This window comes from Prionailurus viverrinus, chromosome F1 (assembly GCF_022837055.1).
Source record: "Prionailurus viverrinus isolate Anna chromosome F1, UM_Priviv_1.0, whole genome shotgun sequence".
In the NCBI taxonomy this organism is placed as follows: Eukaryota; Metazoa; Chordata; class Mammalia; order Carnivora; family Felidae; genus Prionailurus; species Prionailurus viverrinus.
In genome coordinates, this window is record NC_062577.1 from 63011272 (window position 1) to 63020100 (window position 8829).

Here is an 8829-nt window from a genome sequence, read left to right on the forward strand (position 1 = left end):
GTTAATGATAAAATATAGAAGATCCGGGGGCGCCTGGGTGGCTCAGTCGGTTAAGCGTCCGACTTCAGCCAGGTCACGATCTCGCAGTCAGTGAGTTCGAGCCCCGCGTCAGGCTCTGGGCTGATGGCTCAGAGCCTGGAACCTGTTTCGGATTCTGTGTCTCCCTCTCTCTCTGACCCTCCCCCGTTCATGCTCTGTCTCTCTCTGTCTCAAAAATAAATAAACGTTAAAAAAAATTAAAAAAAAATATATAGAAGATCCACAAAGGTAAACTTTAGGTAAACTCCTGGTGAAAATCTGATCAAGAAAAACAAGTGAAGACATAAACTGGATTATGAATAAATGAAGGGACACCGTTACATAATCTTCAGACACAGAAAGGTGAACGGTAACATTATGAACAACTTTATCTCAATATATTTCTAAACTTCAATGAAATGGATACATTTCTAAAAAAATTATCAACTTTGAACCAAGAAGTAGAAAACCTGAAAACGTTTTTAAGAAATAAAGACAGTAATGGGGCCCCTGGGTGGCTCAGTCGGTCAAGCGTCCGACTTCGGCTCAGGTCACGATCTCGCGGTCTGTGGGTTTGAGCCCCGCGTCGGGCTCTGTGCTGATGGCTCAGAGCCTGGAGCCTGCTTCGGATTCTGTGTCTCCCTCTCTCTCTGCCCCTCCCCTGCTCACACTCTGTCTCTCTCTGTGTCTCAGAAATAAATAAACATAAAAAAATTAAAAACAGAAAGAGCAGTGAAAAAAAAATCTATAAACAAATCTCTAGGACAAGGTAAACTTACCAGTAAGTGCTATGAAACATTACAGGATAAGCTGATGTCAATACGATACAGATTTCCATGTTAGGTAGTAAAGGAGAAGTCCTCCTTACCTCCTTCTACAAAGCTGGAATTATCCTGACGACAAATTTAACAGGCCGATCTCACGGATCTTGGTGTAAAACTCTTAAGCAATTATTATCAAGCCAAATCCAGCAATGTATACAATGGGTACATGACCAAGTTGGTTTTGTTTCAGAATGCGAAATTTGTTTAGCATTAAAATGATCCAATAATGTATTTCCTCAAACTATTTAAAGGGGAAAAGTCATGTGATTATTTCAATCGCTGCCAAAAACGCATTTTTAAAATTGAGTGTCTACTTATAAGAAGAACCCTGAACCCACTAAGAATAAAAGATTTTCTTTAAGTTGGCAAAGCATGTGTACAGAAGTTCAGCCAACATACACTTCGTGGTGAGATACTAAAGGATTCTCTGTGAGATTGGGAATGAGATAAGGGTGACTGCTTTATCCACCTCCTTCAACACTGAACTGTACGTCCTAGCCAACCCAGTAAGCCACGAAAAAGAAATTAAAGATATAAGGATTGAGAAGGAAGAAACTCTCTACAGATGATGTGCTTGTACACACAGAAAATCCAAAAGAACCTACTGATAAATTAAACATTATTAAGAGAGTTTAGCAAGCTTTCTGGTACAAAATTTATAGAAATCCATTGAATTTCTGTACTTCAACAAACTGATAGCAAATTAAATTTAAAGAGGCTATCATTTATAATAGCTTAAAAATATCAAGTATGTAGGAATAAAGGCCTTCACCAAGAAAATTACAAAACCTTAATGAGGAACACTAAAGAGAACTGAAGTAATGGAACAATGGACCCTACTATGAGTTGGAAGATCTAAGATTTTGAAGATTCCAATTCATCAGAAATCTATGAATTCCTAGATCTGTGGTTGACAAATCAGTAGAGTTCAATCAGAATCTCAAATGGATTGCTGTTCGTTGGTTGGTAGCTTCATAACTGATACTAAAATTTATATGAATGTACTAAGATCTGAGAGAAGCCAAAACACTCTTGAAGAACAGAAGATTGGCCTTTCAAATATTATTACTTATTAGGCGACAGTCATTAAGAACGTGTGGTGTTGGCACAGAGGTGAAGAGTCACTCTCGTGGGAGAAAACAGAGCTCTGAAATATGGGAACTCTTCATGCCAGGGCTGGCACTGTAGGTTGGTGGATTAGTCAATGATCTTGGAATTGTGGGCTATCTGTATGGGGGAAAATGAAATTAGATCGCACCATAAAAACATTAATTTCAAATGTAGTAAAAAACCTAGGAAGAAGCAAAACGCCCTATGAAACGTTTAGCAGATAATATATGAGAATGTTTATAAAGCTCTGGGTAAGAGATACAAAACATAAAGGAAAATAATGATACATTCTGTTGCATAAACATTAACTTCCATGTTTCAAAATATACAAGAAAAGGGCGGGAACAAGTAAATATATATATTAAAAAACCACAAATAAAATACTAGTATCTAGAGTATCTAGAGTTTGAAACACCAAAAAGGAAAAAAAAAAGATCAGCTTAATATAATGATAGATTTAGCAAGTGTATAGGAATCCCATATCAGGGGACACACAGATGACATGTGAACAGATTTTTAACGTCATTAGTAGCCAGGGGAAAATAGACCACAGACCACAATTTCACACCGATCAGGCTGCGAAAAAGTCAAAGCTATCACAAATAAAGAGCACTGGCGGTTCTGGTTCCCTGCTGGAAGGAGAGCGAATTGACACAATCATTTTGGAAAACAGTTTGACATTACCTGTTCAAGTTGCAAACCAACCGCCCTATAGGAGCCAGCCATTCCACCATTAGAATTTAATCCAGAACAACTAAAGACACACAAAGTTAAGACAGCTTTGTTTATAATAGGGGAAGCAAAACAAACAACAACCCTGAAAAAAACAAACGTTGTTGAAAAGCAGAAAGGATAAAGTAAACCCTACAATATATTATGGAACAGCAAACGAATTAATTATAAAACAGGGGTGCGCAAACACAGCCCAGGGGCCAGTGGTCTGTTTTGTAAATAAAGCTTTATTGGGACCCAATCACACCCACTTGTCTACATGTTGTGTAAATTGCATTCACGCTGTGGCAGTGAAACTGAGTAGCTTCAGCAAGAGACTGTATGCCTCACAAAGACTAACATGTTTACCACCTGGTCCTTTACAGAAAAGGTCCACGGATCCTGTGAAAGATTCCTAAGGGCACTGGTTACAGTTTCACGCTTCAGCATAGATGAATCTCACAACCATAATGTTGAATAACAGAAGCCAATCACAGACACGTGTGTGTGTGTGTGTGTGTGTGTGTGTGTGTGTGTCCCATTGATGTAATGTTCAAAAGAAGGCACGACTAAATAATATATTATTTAGGGATAATCTGTTTCTTTATAAATGTGGGAATACTTTAATCTAAAATTCATGATCGTGACTATTTGGTGAGTATTTGAAGTATTTGAAAGGAGCATCTATGAGGCTTCTAGATTTACAGTGATCTTTAGTTTCTTAGCCCGGGGAGAGAGTAGCTAGGTGTTTGCTATTTTTCTTAAAATGCACATTTGTTTTATATACTCTAATGCATACCCTATTCTACAATAAAAATTTTAAATTATACGTCAAGGAAAGTGTTCATGATATTGTTCAGTGGGGAAAATATTACAAAACAGTAAAAGTCATATGATCCCAATTTTGTAAAGAAAGTAAAGTTCTATATTCACGTGTACGTGAATATGTATGTATACAAAAAAAAAGAAAAATATGTAAATGAGAGGCAACTGGGTGGCCCAATTGGTTGGGCATGTGACTCTTGATCTCGGTTCAAGTCGTGATCCCAGGGTCACGGGAACAAGTCCCACATCTGTGGTCGGCACTCTTTCTCCCTCTTTTTCCTCTCCCTCCCTCTCCCTCCCTCTCCCTCCTCTTCTTTCCCTCCCTTGCTCATGCTCACTCCCTTGCTCTCTCTCTAAAGAAATAGAAATATGTGTAAATGAATATGTGTGACATTTGTAAACAGAAACTAATAAGGTATTTTAAAAATCTGTACTATGTAGCTTTTAAATGATACCCTGAAAATTATGTAATTCAATGGGAAATAAGTTATAAAACGGGATATGATATATACAAAATTACCTCAGTTAGATGAAAATGTGCCTAGGAAAGATGCTGAATGGAAATCCTCTAAATGTTAGTAGCGTGTGATTCTGCATGGTAAACTTATGGGTGAATTTTTGCTGTCTCCTGAATTTCCCGAAGTGTCCATAATAAATATATATTATGCAGTGGGATAAGGTAGCTTCAATTTCTTTGAAGCCTCCCTTGGGGTAATTCTCTTCACCCTCTTTCCATCCAGGCATCCCGCCCATCTTGGTTCTCTCAGGCTTTCATTCATTTGTACATGATAACACTTGTCACATTCAATTGAAATGATTTATTATCTCACTTTTCAACTAGATTGTAAGTTTTTTTGATGACAGATCCTACTTACTCGTTTCCACATACCCGGAACTTGGCTCAATTTTTGCCGTACGTCAAGCGTTTGATCCCTGTGTCAAAGGAACTGATAAGGAAAACTCTGGAGGTACTTCTGGTCTGAAGGAGCCCCCCCCCCCACCTCTGCCAGGTACTTCCAGCAGTACTGACAGCGATGGGTGGAAGTCAGAACAGTAGACTCAAGTGAGCATCTCGACCTCAGAGCTGGAGAGAGGAGAGGTGGGGACGGGACTTGCCCATCAGGGGGGCATTGGAGACGCATGGAGCTTGTGAAGCACTCAAGCAAAAGATGGGCATGTGGCTGACAGGCGGACAGGAAGGGAGAGAATCTGCAGGCTCACTGAAGTTGAGAGGCTTCCAGGGGACAAAGATGGAACTCTATAGGAAGACATGGGTGGCTGAGCTAAGTATTGGCAAACCATTATCATCAACATAGACCATTGATCTTGGGTTAGTTTTCCAAATCTCAGTCTGACTTTTGGTGGATAGCTCTTTTCTCTAAAAAGATTGTAGAAATGTATATGAGTTTTTTACATTTGACAGTTTCCTTTGTTTGTCAAAGTAATAATGCACCTACTGCTTAGAAGTAACTCTGGGGTAGAAATGTGGGGACACTTAATCCCCAAAAGGATGCAGGATGCCTGATAGCACTCATCTAGTTCACGGCAAAGATAACCTGGGGGCCCAGCTCTCTTTGCCCAGTACTGAGTCCTTTGCTCTTGAGAGAGAGTAATAGTGGAGGACCTTTCTGTCCCAGATGAGATACCGATAGGTTTAACGCTGACACGGGAAGCGGGTGAGTCTTCTTAAGGAAGACATTAAGAAACAGGAAGTCACTGTATCTTGTTCTGGGTTGTTTTTGATGTCTCTGTGAAGGGATGCGGACTTAATAAATATTACCCAATTTCCTTTTAGTTCCTAATGTAGCTACTAACATCTTGTTGAGGGGGGGAGGGTGGGAGGCAAGGCCCAGGGGGATTTGGTGTTCTCTTTTTTCCTCTTTTTCTATCTCAAGGACAGCGTCTCCTCCTCTAGAATCTCCAGCCCCAGCCCAGTTCACGTCCGTGTCTCTTTCTCTCCTCCCCCCAACACAGATTATGCCGAGCATATTTTTCTGGAAGCAGTGATCTGACCTGGATGCCCCGTGTTACACTGACAAACAAAAGCAGGGCAGAGAACCTGACCCAGAATTAAGCATTATAAGTAAGAGGAGTCAAGGCAGGGTATAGACCTCAGAGGCCGACGCAGCAATAAAGTTGTCTGGGGTCATTAGAAGCCAAACTGGAGAAACGAACATCTGGTTAAGATACCTGCCAGCCTGTGAAGACAGACTACATTGTTCAAAGTTTAGCAATTACCCTACAAAGAAATAAAATACTCATTTTATCGATGGAGAATCTGAGGGTCAGAAGGACGAACCACTTATCATACGTTTCTAGTAATGATAAGAGCAGGTGTGAAACACAGGTCTCCAAATCCATTCGCTCACATTGAATCCAAACTGCGTCGAATGAATGTTCAGACAAGAGCTTCAGGTTATGGGGAGGGAGGTACCAGCTGTTGGAAAGCTGCCTGACCCTCAGCCTCATTCACTCGAGACACCAGGGACATCGGTAGTAGATGACAGCTCTGGGATTATAGAGGTTGTCTTATTTTTCTCCCCCGTCCACGATTTTTAATAGGTTCCCTCATTATTTACTTACGGGCAGGAGAACAGTCTCTTCCGCTTTATAGGCTCCTGGGCTCAGTCGGCAAAGTGGGAAACTCTAAAGTTCAAGAAAAGCATCAGAAAACCCGAACAGGAAAACGAAGAAGCTTAGAACGTCTAAAATCAATTCTCTCCTGGGTTTTTCTACCGACAGCCACTTACTTCCTGCAAGGTTGGCAAAGGAGGCAAATTCTCTGAGTTGCAGATCTACCTTAACTTTTTAAACAAAAAACTCAGAAGAGGACTCTTCACAAGGTCTTGGGGGGGGGGGGAGGAGAACTCGAACCCCAGGCCTAGAAGGGCATCATTTCCTGAGTGTCTAAAGGAAGCTTGGGGTATGGTGACAGGCTCAAAGCCCGGAGCATTGATTCCTCTGGCCTCAGAAGATCCTCCTGCAGAGCTGAAGCCTCTTTAAAAACCCCAGATCCGGGCATTCATTCTGTGAATTCCCAAATCCCTCTGATCCAGGACTCCAGGGACATCCCCTTGAGAATCGTTCCAGGGCACAGAGGGCAGCAGAGAAAGAGTTTGAGGCTCTATCCCAGGGGACTGATTAGGAGCTTGGGCAATTAGTAGAACAAAACTCGACTTTTGTTGACTGATTCGCAAGAGCGGTTAGCCTCGTAGAAACAAATACGTTTTGCTAAAACTCTAACGAACGCAGGAGACACCTGCCAAATGCGTGCCTATTATTCTACATTTGAGGACCGGGCCTTCATTTATTGAAGTAACAAAGATGTAACGCACGGTTCCAGGCACTGTGCTGGGCATTGGTGGTGCAGGTGTGACAAAGACAGTCATGGCATTTGCTTGCATGGAACTCATCATTAATGTATTCATCCACTGGGTATTGTGCAGATTAGTAAAAGGAGCCTCCTCTGCATAGACGCAGCCCGTGGGCACCCCTCTTGTTGAGGAGACAGCGTATTTTGGCAGCTGGTAGAAAGGCATCCCTTCACGTGGACGGCTCCATATTGTGATGTACCACTGGTCGAGTGATGATGGGCCGCCTTTATCCCTCCCGCTGTCCCTCGGTTCGGTATCTTTGTATCGTCTATGGTGGCCACACCAGGCAGGTTTCAAACATCCAAGGCCACAAATAAACACGTTATTACAAACAGCGACACATGCCACAAAGGGAGAACAGAGTTTTGCGAGAGCACAGAATAAAGGGGGTGACGTTTTGCTAGTCTGGGAAGTGTAAATATTCCTCTGAGCGGTGATTTTGCGCTGGGGTCTTTAAGATGAATGAAGGTCAACTAGACGAAGTTAGGGAAGAGAACCGGAGGCAGAGAAAAACAGGAGGGAAGGACTTGATAGATTATTGATAATGCGTCGTTTCAAGAACTGAAGGAAAGCCCAATTGTGCACAGAGAGCTCGAGGGAGAGATGAATTTAGGTGTGAGGATGTGAGTATACGGGTCACACAGCACTTGGTGCTTATGGGGCAATGTGGACCCAGCAAAGCTTTTAAGGAGGCAACGGCACAGTCCAATGTGCTCTCTAAAGCATCTGGTTGAGAAGTGGGAAATGAACTGGGGAGGAGCAAGTTTGGGACCGGGTTAGGCGGCTGCCACGGTTGTCCAGTGCGAACACGACAGGAGCTAGGGCCACAGCGGCAGGCACGGAGTCACCGACTCCCTGGGATAAGAGAGACCAGTTCACAACAGGCACCCTAGCGGGTGTGGTCAAGTGATCTGCCTCCTCCAGGACTCAGACGTTATTCAGGAAGCATTTCTCAGAAGAATGCTCATCTAGAGAAGGAAAGTATGATTTTTTTTTTTTAAACAAAAAATCTGAGGATTCTGTGCTGTGATCCTCCTCTTGAGGCTGGACAGAATCCTGATTTCATTCATTTTAATGGAGAATAAGTCTCTCACCCAATTCCCAGACTGGAGACAGTTCACATTCCCAGAACTCAAGTTTGTGTGTGTGTGTGTGTGTGTGTGTGTGTGTGTAGAATGGCAGTGATTGCACAAATAGGGAATCTCAAATAGAAGCTATAGAAAAGGAGCAAATGCAAACTCTAGGTTTGAAAACTATAATAACTGGAATTTCAGAGATCAACAGTAGATCTGAGCTAGCAGAAGAAAGAAGCGGGAAGCCTGAAAATCAATCCTAGAAATCACCCAGCCTTCAGAACAGAAATAGAAGCATGAAAACAGAGGGAATCTCCCAGACCTGTGGGGACAAAGGAAACATCCCAGCATTGGTGTGATGGGATTCCCAGAAAACAAGGCAGAAAAAAAAAAAAACTTAAATAAATAATGGCTGAAAACCTCCCAAATCTGATGAAAACCATTAACAGATTCAAGAAACCCAACAAACCCTGAGTGGGGTAAATGCAAAGAGAACCACATCCAACTGCTGAAAGCCACATACAGACTAATCTTGAAAACCAAAGAAAAGTGACTCACCCTCATGTACAGAGAAAAAGCAGCATGATTAATAGTGACTTCCCGACAGGAAACAAAATTGAGACCAGAGGAGAGTGAAATGGCATTCAAATTGTCAAGGGGAAAAAACAATTAACAACGACAACAAAATCTGAATCTAGCAACAATATCCTTAAAAAAAATGAAGGAAAATTAAGGTGTCTCTAGATAAAAAGATGGAGAGAATTTTTGCCAGCAGACCTACCCCGCAAAAAATACTAGAAGTTCTTTTGCCTGAAAGGAAACGGCAGTTGACAATAACTCATTTCCATAAAGAAGAACGAATAAAACCAGAAATGCTGCCTATCGTAACATGTA